The 14,495-nt window shown below is 40.5% G+C and overlaps 1 long non-coding RNA gene and 1 other non-coding gene across 2 annotated transcripts; one reads left to right on the top strand and one right to left on the bottom strand.

The window, feature by feature from the left end:
- Positions 1-3,144: 3,144 nt before the first annotated feature.
- On the bottom strand, positions 3,145-5,973 carry LOC133865203 (uncharacterized). Its single transcript, XR_009899667.1, has 4 exons — positions 5,914-5,973; positions 5,666-5,809; positions 3,521-3,581; positions 3,145-3,358 (listed from the first exon to the last, which is right to left on the bottom strand). It is a non-coding gene; the product is annotated as an uncharacterized LOC133865203 (long non-coding RNA).
- A 2,067-nt stretch (positions 5,974-8,040) lies between these two features.
- On the top strand, positions 8,041-8,180 carry LOC133867538 (small nucleolar RNA Z247). The gene has a single exon (XR_009900095.1). It is a non-coding gene; the product is annotated as a small nucleolar RNA Z247 (small nucleolar RNA).
- Positions 8,181-14,495: the final 6,315 nt, after the last annotated feature.

Below are 14,495 nucleotides of genomic sequence, written 5' to 3'. Positions count from 1 at the left end.
TGCTTTAGACAGTTGGGCGTCCGGACAGGATATCACGTTGTCCGGACGGATGCAAGGGATCCGATTTAGTTAACTTGGAATCTATGCAGAATCTTCTAGAAACATATCTCTAAAGAAGACTTCTGAAAACTAACTAAACCCCTATTTAAAAGCATCATTGTTTCTGTTACTGACTAATGAGTGTCCAGGCGTTTCACGTCGTTCGGACGATAAACTCGAGATCTGACTTTTGCTGAGCTGTAGACTTTGTAGAGTCTTCTTGGAGTCCGAAAATTCCTTCTTGACGCTTGTGACACTGATCTTGTCATAATAAGGCCCTTTCTATATCAGAGAAACAAACTCTGAATATTTGAAGACTCTGAACTTATATGGCATCCTTGTGAAGTCAGCAACAGTACATGATAGTGATTTTGTCTAACAGAATGCAGCCAACACAAAAACTAACAGTTCTCATCTCCAACTCCTGCTAAGAAGAAGGAACGTGGGCAAAACCATTTCCAACTTCTGCTAAGAAGGAACGTGGGCAGAAGACCTAAATGCTAGCAGATCAGATCATGTCAGCAGTGTGTAGCACATCATGGGCTTCAACATAGTGAAACTCTAGCAATTATCTAGGATAGTTTGTCTAAGTTGTTGTATTTCAGTTAATTACTTTAGTGTATTTGAACCAAGCTTTATCAATGAAATGGGCATCAAATATTCAGAAGCTAAAATATGAGGAATTGACCCCTTGAAGTGTCAAAATTGTTATCTTTTATTATCAAACACTACTTAGTAAGCTCATCACAAGTGGTATCCGAGCCACGTTCTTGCGACCATGGCCGAAGGAACACATTATGCACAGCTCAATGATGTTGTAGCAGCCAACAAGGATACTTTCAGCCAACACACGGAGATGCTCAAGACCCTCATGGAACAAGTAAGTTTTCTGACCACTACTCAAAGTTAGAATCAAAATCAGAATAGCAGAGGTAGTAGTAGTAGTCCTAATAGGGAAAATCAGGGAGAGAATAGTGGGGAGACTAAAGGAGACAAAGGTGGAAAAAATGAAAGGATAGGAGGAATCCATACCCGAATAGTCAAACTAGACTTTCCTTGGTTTGATGGCACCGAACCAGTCACATGGATCCTAAAAGCTCAGCAGTTCTTTACATTCAGCCAAACCCCAGAAGATTAGAAGGTACCTATTGCTGCCTTCCACATGGAAGGAAGAGCACTTACTTGGTATCATTGGTTGATGGATGCAAGCCACACCGGAGGATGGGAGGAGTTTGTGTTTGGCCCCTCAGCTTTTCATGACCCTGTAGAAGCCTTTACTAAGCTCAAACAAACATCAACAATAGAGGACTACCAAATCCAGTTTGAAATTCGTTCCAATAGAATTCAGGATATGAGTGAAGAATTTAAGTTGATTACATTCCTAAGTGGCTTGAAAGAAGAAGTTAGGATCATGGTAACTATGCTGAAACCCACTACCTTATCCACGGCCTTTGGGCTTGCTAAACTACAGGAAGAAGAAGTTAAGTTGAGGAGTTTAATAAGTACCAATCTTGGGTGACCAATTCCCAAGGTTATACCAAGCTATCTACAGCACCTACTCCACCTCGTCTCACAGCCCCTATGCCACCTGAGACCCAAAACACTAACCCCCCATACAATACCAACTTCAATAGATGACCTAGCATCTCCATTAAAAGGTTGACCCCAGCCCAAATGCAGGAGAGGAGATAAAAGGGGATGTGCTACAATTGTGATGAGAAGTTCCAGCCAGGCCATAGGTGTAGCCGACCTAGGTTATTCCTACTGGAAGGTGTAGAGTTGGGAGAGCCTGAAGAAATAAGGGTAGAAGAGATAGTGCATAAAGAAGAGCTAGAATGTGAACCACAGGAAGCAGGATTGCTTGGCATTTCTCTGCATGCATTGGCAGGAGCTCCAGCTCCCAGGACTATGTGTCTTATGGGAAGAATAAAAGAGCAGTCAATGGTGATCCTCATAGACACAGGCACTACCCACAGCTTCGTGGATCAGAATCTGGCCCAGAAAATTCAGCTACTAGCACAAGAAAGGAACCAGCTGACTGTGATGGTGGCCAATGGAGAAATTGATGAGTGCCAAATATTGCATATGTGGACCCCTTAATTTGCATTTACTAAACATTTAGTTTTGTTATTTTCTAATGTTTTTTGTTAGTTTTTGTATTTTAGTATTTTACAGGTCATTAAGAGAAAACGGTAGCTTTAAGGTGAAAAATGCAAAGCTTGGAAGAAAGCACACTTTGAAAAGACCTAGATGATGTGGTTATGTTCAACCAAATCAAAGAGATGACTAAATCGAAATTTCTCTAATTGGAGTCAAAATCGGATTGAATTAAATTTTAGATTCTGCACATGTCATAGTATTTTAGCCATAACTTTCAGTTCAAGTATCGTATTAAGATGAATCAAGTGGCGTTGGAAAGGTAACTCAAAATAATACAAATCATTGTGAAATAAGATTTTCCTAAATCGGATGTCTGCTATGCCAAAATTTTCCCGCAATAAAATACCGTAAATTTGGGCGAATTTGGAATCCTTTTCATTCTTGGATTGAGTTTTCAGTATCTTACTCAAGCTAGAAGACTAACATCTGATTTTACTAGAAATTCTAGGGCTTCTAGGATTTATTTTCTCCCTATAAATAGACCTCTAAGCTTCAAGAAAAAGTGTGAAAAGCTAGAGATCAAAGATATTTTCTTCTTTTTAGTTTAGTTTTTCTTTAGGGTAGGTTTTTATTTTCAATAATCATGTGTAACTAGATTTTCAACTAAGGTTGAGGATGAAGACTCACCATTGAAGAGCAACAATATTTTCATGTAAGTTTATACTATACGATTTTATGAGTTTTTGATTTCTAATTGTTCTACTTCAATTCAATTATTGATATGATTCTTAAATATCTATTGTGATTTACAGTTACATGTGATGATTTGAGATAGTTTCATTTAATTAATTGCTTGGGTTTTCATTGTGTTTTGTTATACAGATACATTTGATGATTTGGTTTAAACCGGATATCTTTTGTGATTTGTGCAAGAATGGATTCATTGAATGATTTAATGATTTTTTTGAAGCATAGTAGAACATACATAAGATTTGTACGGTGAGAACTTCGGATGTGTATTGATGAACATGAGAATATGTTGCTATGATTTGGCGGGTGTGGATTCAAAAACCTTAGTACCTTTTCTTTTGTTTTATTTTACTTTATTTAGTTTTTTTTTAATATCAAAAATCAAAAAGTGTGCTAGCTAAGTTACCGAACAGAGGAATGGTACCTGTCACCACATTCGAGTATTCCATCTCACCCTCATACTCATATTCTGATGTGAGTAGAACAATTAGAAGTCAAAAACTCATAAAATCATCAAATCATCACATGTATCCATAAATCACAATAGATATCCAAGAATCATATCAATAATTGAATTGAAATAGAATAATTAGAAATCAAAAACTCATAAAATCAGATAGTATAAACTTACATGAAAATATTGTTGCTCTTCAATGGTGAGTCTTCATCATCAACCTTAGTTTAAAATCTAGCTACACATGATTATTGAAAATAAAAACCTACCCTAAAGAAAAACTAAACTAAAAAGAAGAAAATATATTTGGTCTCTAGCTTCTCACACTTTTTCTTGAGGCTTAGAGGTCTATCTATAAGGAGAAAACAAATCCTAGAAGCCCTAGAATTTCTAGTAAAATCAGAGGGTTAGTCTTCTAGTTTGAGTAGGATACTGAAAACTCAATCCAAGAATGAAAAGGATTCCAAATTCGCCCAGATTTGCGATCTTTTATTGCTGGAAAATTTTGGCATAGCAGACATCCGAATTAGGAAAATCGTATTTCACAATGATTTGTATTATTTTGAGTTACCTTTCCAACACCGCTTGATTCATCTTAATTCGATACTTGAACTGAAAGTTATGGCCAAAATACTATGACATGTGCAGAATCTAAAATTTAATTCAATCCGATTTTGACTCCAATTAGAGAAATTTCGATTTAGTCCTCTCTTTGATGTGGTTGAACATAACCACATCATCTAGGTCTTCTCAAAGTGTGCTTTCTTCCAAGCTTTGCATTTTTCACCTTAAAGCTACCGTTTTCTCTCAATGACCTGTAAAATACTAAAATACAAAAACTAACAAAAAACATTAAAAAATAACAAAACTAAATGTTTAGTAAATGCAAATTAAGGGATCCACATATGCAATATTTGGCACTCATCAAAAATCATTCCCTATCCAGGGTGTTGTACAGTAGTAGCCTTCAGCCTATAAGGGTATGACTTCCAAACTAATTTACATCTATTGGTTTTAGGAGGGTGTTAGGAGTGGATTGGTTAAGTACTCTAGATCCTAGCTTATGGGACTTTGTAGAACTTACCATGAAATTCAAACACCAAGGCCAAGAGGTTTCCCTGCAAGGCCTTATTCAAGCTGCAAATAATTTGGAAATGGGAGATGGAATTTCAAGGAAACCAGGGGCAGAATGCAAGGGAATTTGGCTACAACTCATAGGAGTCGAGGCACCAAAACCCAAGAAGCTGCAACACCCATTAATAGCCGAGGTTCTAGAGGGGTTCACAGGGGTATTCCAGTTGACCAATGGAGCTTAGCCCACTTGTGCCAGGCCATACCAGTATCCTTACTACTAGAAGGAAGAAATAGAAAAGTTGGTTAGGGAGATGCTGTCAACTCAGATTATAAGACCAAGCCAGAATCCTTATTCTTTCCCAGTTTTGCTAGTGAGGAAGGCTGACAGCAACCGGAGGATGTGTGTGGATTATCGTGCCCTCAACAAGAATGCTATCAAAGATAAGTACCTTATACCCAACATTGATGAACTCCTAGATGAACTACATGGGTCTATGATTTTTCTAAGCTTGATCTTAGGTCTGGCTATCATCAAATTAGAATGAAGCCGGAAGACATCCCAAAAACTGCATTTATGACCCATGAAGGGCATTATGAATTCTTAGTTATGCCTTTTGGGCTAACTAATGCACCCTCAACCTTTCAAGGCCTAATGAATGATGTTTTTAGAGACCCTATCTAAGAAAGTGTGTTTTCGTATTTTTTGATGACATCCTAATCTGTAGTAAGACCATCAAACACCATCTAAAACATTTTAGGGCTGTCCTAGAGCTACTCCAGTTACACCAATTGTATATTAAGTTATGTAAGTGTCAATTTGGGTGCCAAGAGGTAGAATACTTATGTCATTTGATCTCAGAGGAAGGAGTGAAGGCTGATCCATCAAAAATTGAGGCCATGCTCAATTGGCTAGTCCCTCGAACCACCAAAGCCTTAAGAGCATTCCTAGGGCTAACCGAGTATTATAGAAAGTTTGTCAAAGGGTATGGGAGAATAGCAACTCCATTGACTAGACTATTGAGAAAGTGAAAATATTTATTGACTTATAATTTAAACCAAGTGTGTGTTTGTGTGCAAACAAATATCTTAAATGCAGAATTTAAATGAGACAAGATATTTGTTACGAAGTGGAAACTCTTTGAAGAAAAAAAACCACTCCGGGGCAGCCAAACCCAGGAAATCCACTATCCAAAAACAAAGCTAGTTACAAGACACTCGTACTCACATAACCCTATGCAGTAATCATACCTTTAACTCTGACGTGTAGCCCAACACGAACGCTTCCCATATCTTTATCCTATTTTCCATATCTTTAACCTCAAGAAGAAATTGGGCAACCAGATCGCACCCTTACCACACCTCCCGACACTCACATCGGAGGGCGCTCTGACCCTGAAACCAAAAGCTGTGTTAGACCGACACCTGAAGAAAAAAATGGAACAAAGCTGGTGCTAAGGTACTCATCCAATGGACTAGGACAACTGCACAAGACGCACCTTGGGAGGATGTGGACGAACTTCGAAACTCTTTCCCTACCCTTGTAGGCAAGGTCTTCTAACAAAGGAGCCGTGTTAAGCGCGTAAGTGTCTAATCTTATCAAGAGAGTTCAGAAGAGTTTCCACAGACAAGTGTCAACTTGGTAACTCATCAATGTTACACGTGTCTGCAAACCAATTGATTTAGATAGTTCAAGACAGCTGGATGCAACTCTATGTTATTTTCTGTCTGTTATGTTATTTAATATTCCCTAAAACAGTGTCGTTCCCACCTCCAACTCCTGCTAAGAAGAAGGAACGTGGGCACAGCCATTTCCAACTTCTGCTAAGAAGGAACGTGGGCAGAAGACCTGAATGCTAGGAGATCATGTGCTGGCGGATCATGTCAGCAGCGTGGAGCACATCATGGGGTTCAACGTAGTGGAACTCTAGTAGTTATCTAGGACAGTGTGTTTAGTTGTATTTCAGTTAATTACTTCAGTGTATTTAAACCAAGCTTTATCAATGAAATGGGCATCAGATATTCAGAAGCGAAAACAGGAGGAATTGACCCCTTGAAGTGTCAAAATTGTTATCTTTTATTATCAAACACTATATTACTTAGTAAGCTCATAACAGGAGTCAATGGTGATTTTATGAGAAGTTTACATGGTGATGAGGGGTTTTTGCTGATTAGTGGTTACGCGGATATGATAGCTGAATTGCTTCAAAAAGAAGAGCCAGAAACATTTGGGTTTACACATTGGTGTAATTTTGGTTTCAACGAGATTGATTTTGGAGGGGAAAGCCATTTGGGTTCTCATCTCTCTCTCTCTCTCTCTCTCTCTCGTGAAGACACAAACCAACAAAGGGAAAAGAAGGGATGGGGAGAAGCTTTGTGGTAGGGACTACAACGAAGAAACAGACCAGCAAAGCTACCAGAGTCTCAGATTTGGGACTACTACGACAATAGAAACCTCGATCTGAAAAAAAAAAAATTCATGTCTTCCATGGTGGCGGTTCCTCTATGTATGTGCACTTGAAATGCTGTGGGAAGGAGAGATTTTATTCAAAGAAAAAATTACTGAGAAAGAATTTACTCTGAGAGAGAGAGAGAGAGAGAGAGAGAGAGAGAGAGAGAGAGAGAGAGAGAGAGAGAGAGAGAGAGAGAGAGAGAGAGAGAGAGTATTGAAGCACAACTTTCAGATATGGAGCAGGACTCCACGTCACCTCCTCAAGCCAACCTATCTCCAGAAAAGTCTCCAAGAAATAGAGTAGCAACTCTGCAGAAGATAGGAAACCTGCGTATCAAACAGTCCTGACTTCAAGGGATTTTCACAGCTTGATTGACATCCTTATTTCAAGGGAAACTCAACAGGAAACATGGGCTTCAGTTTTTCATTGCTCAAGGACTCTCACGTTGTACAGTAGCTAAGTAGGTAGTTTACTTTTAGTAAGTTCTAGATAATGCAATAGCTGTTGTTGTAGTCTTTGGGTTGTCTTCTAACCCCTGTAAATCCTTTATATAAATGATGATCTAAGCACAATGCTAAGCAAGGCAATTAACAATCAAACACTATCCTTTCTTTATCAAAAAATCATTATGGTATCAGAGCCCTCTTCGACTAACGTCGCCATGTCTGACTTCTCCACACAATCCTCTGTTTCACCCTCAACTCTACCAACCATTGCTCCCATGCCCAACTTTTCTTATGTCAAACTTGGACGTGACAACTATCTTACTTGGAAACAACAGCTCCTTCCCTATTTACAGGGACATGATGTTTATGGCTACATTGATGGTTCCGTCCCACCACCTCCAAAGCTTGTTTCCTCTGCTTCTACTAGCAATGATGGCCTTTCCCCATTGGCTCCTAATCCAGATTACAAACGTTGGTTCCAACAGGACCAGCTTTTACTAAGCACCATTTTGTCATCCTTGACTGAAAATGTGCTTGCCCAGATGATTGGGTACTCTACCTCCAGAGAAGTCTGGATGGCTCTTGAGAGAATGTACACCTCTCAATCTCGAGCCCGAACTCTTCAAATGCGGACTCATCTTGCAACCTTGCGCAAAGGTAATGCATCTATTTCAGAATATTTTCAACGTGTCAAGAGCTTATGTGACACACTTGCAGCTGCCGGACAACCTTTGTCCGATGATGAATCCATTTCGTATATCCTTGCTGGTTTAGGATCAGATTTTGATCCTTTCGTGACTTCTGTCACAACACGTCTCGACCCTATGAGCATTGAGGAGCTGTATAATCACCTTCTCACTCATGAGATGCGAATTGATCATCAAAATCAATCCAGTGGGCTACTTACTGCTTCTGCCCATGTTGCATCACGCCAATCCTTCAAAGGCCGTCCTCAACGTCCTCACCAAAGCTATCGTGGTGGAGGCTCTACTCGTGGCTCCTTTTTCAGCTCACGTGGCGGTACCCATCCGCGTTACTCCTCTGACTCCTCTCGTCCTCAATGTCAGATTTGTGGGAAACTTGGCCACACTGCCTTAAAGTGTTTCCGTCGCTTTGATGTGGCTCATCAAATGGACGTGCCCTCAGCAACTAGTTCTCAAGCATTGGCAGCCTTTTCTCAGCCCTCTCCATCTAATTCAGATTGGCATCCAGATACTGGTGCTACGCACCATATTACTGCAGATATGAAAAACCTCACATTGAACAATGAGGAATATCATGGCTCAGACAACATCCAAGTTGGCAATGGTACAGGTTTAGCTATTTCTCACATGGGTTCTTCCACTCTCAATGCCTCTAATCACTCTTTCTCCCTCAAAAATATTTTGCTTGTCCCAGAAATTCAGAAAAACTTATTATCTGTCCAACAATTTGCTCGAGATAATAACGTTTATTTTATTTTTCATGCTAACTTTTTCTTGATCAAGGACTGCACTACGAGGACCACTCTGCATCGCGGACCCCTTCGTAATGGTCTCTACTCCATGCAGTTCTCTTCCCGTTCATCGTCTCCATGGGCTCTCATCGGTGTTCGGGTGTCTTTTGAAGATTGGCATAAAAGGCTTGGGCATCCTGCTTTTCCAACAGTTAGCAAAATAGTGGGTCGCTTTTGTCTTCCAGTATCCACTAAAAGTCGCCCTTCAGTTTGTTCTGAATGTCAACAAGCTAAGAGTCATGCTCTTCCTTTTCCTCTGTCCATGTCTAAGTCCCGTGGTCCTTTAGATTTAATTTTTAGTGATGTATGGGGACCCTCCCCAGTTCTTTCTACTCATGGTAGCCGCTACTATCTTGTTTTTGTTGATGATTATAGCAAATATATGTGGTTGTTTCCCCTTTTGTTGAAATCTGATGTTGAATCCTCATTTTATAAATTTCAAGCTCTTGTTGAACGCCAATTTAATCGAAAAATCAAAGCCATTCAAAGCGATTGGGGTGACGAATTTCGTCGCCTAAATGTTTACTTTAAAAATCATGGCATTATCCACCGTCTTGCTTGTCCACACACCCATCAACAAAATGGATCTGTTGAGCGTCGGCATCGTCATATCACTGAAATGGGTCTTGCTCTTTTGGCTCACTCTCATTTACCTCACTCATATTGGGAAGAAGCTTTCACCACTGCCACATACTTAATTAATCGTCTTCCCACCCCGGTGCTACAAAATAGAAGTCCTTTCGAAACACTTTTTCAAAAATCACCTGATTACACCTTTTTACGTGTCTTTGGTTGTGCTTGTTGGCCTTGTCTCCGCCCCTATAATTGTCATAAACTTGACTACCGATCCAAAACATGCATCTTTTTGGGTTATAGCACTGAGCATCATGGTTATAAGTGTCTTGACCAATTTTCAGGTCGTGTCTATGTTTCCCGCAATGTCATTTTTAATGAACAATTGTTTCCTTTTTCTTCTGGTTCCCCTAACTCTGACTCTTTCCTGCCATCCCATGTGCATCTATCTACACCTAACACTATTTTGCAGGAACCAGCTGTACCATTGTCTTCTTATGCACCCCATGTGCCTTCTATTTCTCGAGCTTCACCATCAAGACGTGTTCATCATCCTACAGCACCTCAACTGCCTTCAACTGCTCCAACTTCAACACGTGTTGCTCCAACCAGCCCACTCATCAACACGTCTTCCATTCGTGTTCCTCTCTCCAGCCATGAGAACTCCCTTGGAGCTCCAATCAATGACGATGAGGCCCACATATACCCCACACCTCCTGACCTTGCAGCCCCTCATGATCAAGTTGCACCCCTCCACACGTCCTCCATACGTGTTCCTCTCCCTGCACCACCCCTTGGAGCTCCCATCACTGTAGCTGAGGACCACGCCAGTCACCCTATGGTTACCCGAGCTCGCAATAATGTCTTCAACCCCAAACAATTCCTGGACGGCACTGTCCGGTACCCCTTGCCAAAAGCTCTTCTTGCAGAACATTCAGCTTTATCCCATGAACCCTCTTGCTACACAGAGGCGGTCAAACACTCTCATTGGCGAGAGGCTATGAATGTCGAATTTGATGCCTTCATGAGAAACGGTACATGGTCTCTTGTTCCATCCACTCCAAATCAGAATATCATTGGCTGTAAATGGGTCTTTCGCATCAAACGAAAGGCCGATGGCTCCATTGAACGTTATAAAGCCCGTCTCGTGGCCAAGGGTTATCACCAACAGCCGGGGATTGATTTCTATGAAACTTACAGCCCAGTTATCAAACCCACAACCATACGCACGGTTCTCTCTATTGCAGTGGCGTTGGGATGGTGTCTACGGCAAATTGATATTCAAAATGCGTTTCTCCATGGATTTCTGAATGAAGAGGTATTTATGGCTCAACCACCAGGCTTCTGTCATCCTCAACTGCCTCACCATGTGTGTCATCTCCGTAAGGCTCTTTACGGTCTTAAGCAAGCTCCTCGTGCATGGTTCTCAAGACTTAGCAATCGTCTTTTAGCTCTTGGCTTTACAGGCTCCAAGGCTGATTCCTCTCTTTTTATCTTCCGCCAAGGTTCAGTTGTCATCTATTTTTTAATCTATGTTGATGATATCCTTGTCACGGGTTCTAATCCAGTTGCTGTAAATTCTGTGATTCAACAACTGAATATCGACTTTGCTGTCAAAGACTTGGGACACTTGAGTTTTTTTCTTGGGGTGGAAGCCTTACATGTCTCAGATGGCCTCTTTCTCACTCAAAGAAAATACACTGCTGAACTACTCCATCGAAGCAAAATGTCCCTTGCCAAACCGTGCACCACTCCCATGGCATCCAATTGCTCCCTTTCAGCTCACACAGGGGCACCTTTTGAAGATCCTACTCTCTACCGAAGTGTTGTTGGGAGTTTACAATATTTATCTTTCACTCGTCCGGATATTGCTTTTTCGGTAAGCCGTGTATGTCAATTCATGCACAACCCACTTATCTCTCATTGGCAAGCCGTTAAACGTATTCTTCGGTACTTGAAGCACACCATCTCCTATGGTCTCTTTCTTACACGGCAATCCTCCATGGCTCTCTCCGCCTACTCTGATTCCGATTGGGCTGGGGATCGTGATGATCGTCGTTCTACAAGTGCTTATTGCATTTTTCTTGGCACCAATCTTATTTCATGGAGTTCGCGAAAGCAATTGACTGTTGCTCGAAGTAGCACTGAGGCAGAGTACAAGTCTTTGGCAAACGCAGCAGCTGAACTACATTGGATTAAACAACTTCTCGGTGAACTTGGCTTTCCTCCATCTCATCCTCCCACTCTTTGGTGTGATAATATTGGTGCCACTTATTTATCTTCCAATCCTGTGTTCCATGCTCGCACCAAGCATATTGAGATTGATTTTCATTTCGTTCGTGATCGTGTTACTTCCAAAGAGTTGCTAGTTCGTTTTATTTCAAGCAAAGATCAAAAGGCAGATGTCCTCACTAAACCTTTGTCCTCTGTTCGTTTTTCCATTCTCAGAAACAATCTCTCCGTTCGTGAACTCCCGTTGCGATTGCGGGGGAGTATTGAAGCACAACTTTCAGATATGGAGCAGGACTCCACGTCACCTCCTCAAGCCAACCTATCTCCAGAAAAGTCTCCAAGAAATAGAGTAGCAACTCTGCAGAAGATAGGAAACCTGCGTATCAAACAGTCCTGACTTCAAGGGATTTTCACAGCTTGATTGACATCCTTATTTCAAGGGAAACTCAACAGGAAACATGGGCTTCAGTTTTTCATTGCTCAAGGACTCTCACGTTGTACAGTAGCTAAGTAGGTAGTTTACTTTTAGTAAGTTCTAGATAATGCAATAGCTGTTGTTGTAGTCTTTGGGTTGTCTTCTAACCCCTGTAAATCCTTTATATAAATGATGATCTAAGCACAATGCTAAGCAAGGCAATTAACAATCAAACACTATCCTTTCTTTATCAAAAAATCATTAGAGAGAGAGAGAGAGAGAGAGAGAGGATGTAGAAGATGAACAGTGTTTTCCACCTCCGGGTTGCCCGCAAACCTGGTCAGACCCAGACGCACCTTCATGGAGCTGGACCCGGTCCCATCCATGGTGGGGAGGCATGTAGGAGGTGGAAGAAGACTGAGATTGGAGGTTTGACATTTTTTTTTCAGTTTAAGATGCTGGAGATGGGACGATGAGGCTTGGTTTTACGTTATGGTGGGCATTGTTTAGATTTTGGTGGGGGGTTGTAGTCGAGTGGGTGTGTGCTCAATTGTGTTGATGATCATGGATATATGAATTGATTGATGAATATGGTTTTGGGAAGAAGAGGGTTGAGGCAGGATGTCCCTGAATTTGGATGGGTTCATATTTCGGCAAAATATCACTTACTTTTTCTTTTATTTCTGTCTTTCTTTGGTTTGTTAGGTTCATATGCCATTGGAGAGAGAGAGTTGAAGAAGAAGATGAAAGATTGCTACCACGGTCTGATTCAGTGGCTAAAGAAGGTTTGAAGAAGATGAAGAGTGGGTTCGAGAAGAAGATGAATGAACAGTAATTTGATTTTTTTTTTAAATGTATTTTTTAAATTTTAATTTTTAATAAAATAGTAAAAATCTTATTTTAAGTAAAAATGCTAACTAGGCACTAAATGTGTAAAATAAACTTGGACGACAAACTCAGGAACGGATCAATTGCGAATAATCAAAAAACTCAAGTACTTAATTTTTAAAATTAAAAGGTGAGTGAATGAAATCAATTACACGTTTACCCAAATATTTATTATAAATTTACTCTAATTTTTTATATATTAAACTTTTTTTTTTAATAGTGACAAGTGTCGCGTTTTTATTAAACTAACCTGACAATCTAACGGACTTTATTAAGTTTGTAGACGTAAAATGACTTCATAAAGTAATTGGTAATTTTCACCTACGATAAGGACCTTATAATTATTTTTTATACGTGTGAAAATTATTTGTAATTTTGGCCAATTTTAATAACTAATGATGCAACTTTTTCTCTCTTATTTTGCAGGTGACCATCGTTTAGTCTGACCACGCAGAAATATGCATCACCAATCACCATATAGGTTGCCCTAGACATTTTAAATTTTGTTTGTTGCTGTGCTATTAGCTCAATATTTTAAAATTCGTTAGGTGGAGCTTAAACCCATCTAGGCTCCAACTTTCCGTGTGTTCAATACAAGCATTTGAAATCCCAATTTCACACACAGAGGCCTAAGGAGTTATAGCCGCCACCTAAGAGGGACCAAAAGAGCAAACATTGGGTTTGGGCTTTAGGGATTTAGAAGTGTTCAACCTTGCCTTGCCTTGCTTGCTAAACAGGGTTGGCGAATCCTTCAAGATCCGAATGCTTTGGTGGCTAGAATTCTAAAGGAAAAATACTTCCCCTCGGGTTCCTTCTTATCGGCTAATATGGGGAGGCGTCCATCTTATACTTGGCGAAGTATCTGTCAAGCTAGAAAAGTTTTGGAGGATGGTCTTTTGTGAAGGGGAGGTAACGGGGAAAGCATTAAAATCTGGGGCAATAAATGGCTCCCTTCTTCCTTTCCACATAAGGTTCACACCCCGGTTAAGGGGTTGGATGGGAATGCACGTGTCAGTGGCCTAATTGATTCGGAAACGGGTTGGTGGAATATTTCTCATTAGGTCTATTTTTTATCTAGGGGAGGTAGACCTTATTTGTGGTATCCCTCTTAGTCCTCTTTGAAACCCAGACAAGCTGATTTGGCAAGGGACTAGTCATGGATTCTTTACTGTTAAAAGTGCTTATCACGCTGAGAAGCAGCGGCATAATTCAGCAGAGGGCAAGTCTTCAAAGGCGGCAGAGGAGAGCACTTTGTGGAGAAAGATCTGGTCCATCCTAGGACCAGTTGTGTTGAAAAATTTTATATGGAAGGTGTGTCAAAACATTCTACCTACAAAGGCCAATCTCTTCCACAAGAGAATAGTGTCTAACCCCCTATGTCCCTGGTGCACTACAAAAATAGAATCCATAGGCCATATGTTATAGAGATGTCCATCTTCAATAGCAGTATGGCAAGATTATAAAAGAAAATTTCAGAAGCTTTCCACTGCAGCAGATAAAGGGTGGGATCTTGTGAAGGACCTTTGGGACAAATTATAGGTGTTTGAATTTGTTTTTGAAGGTTAGATCTCTCTCCCCT

Source organism: Alnus glutinosa, chromosome 4 (assembly GCF_958979055.1).
Source record: "Alnus glutinosa chromosome 4, dhAlnGlut1.1, whole genome shotgun sequence".
NCBI lineage: Eukaryota > Viridiplantae > Streptophyta > Magnoliopsida > Fagales > Betulaceae > Alnus > Alnus glutinosa.
This window is presented reverse-complemented; position numbering and strand designations above follow the sequence as displayed.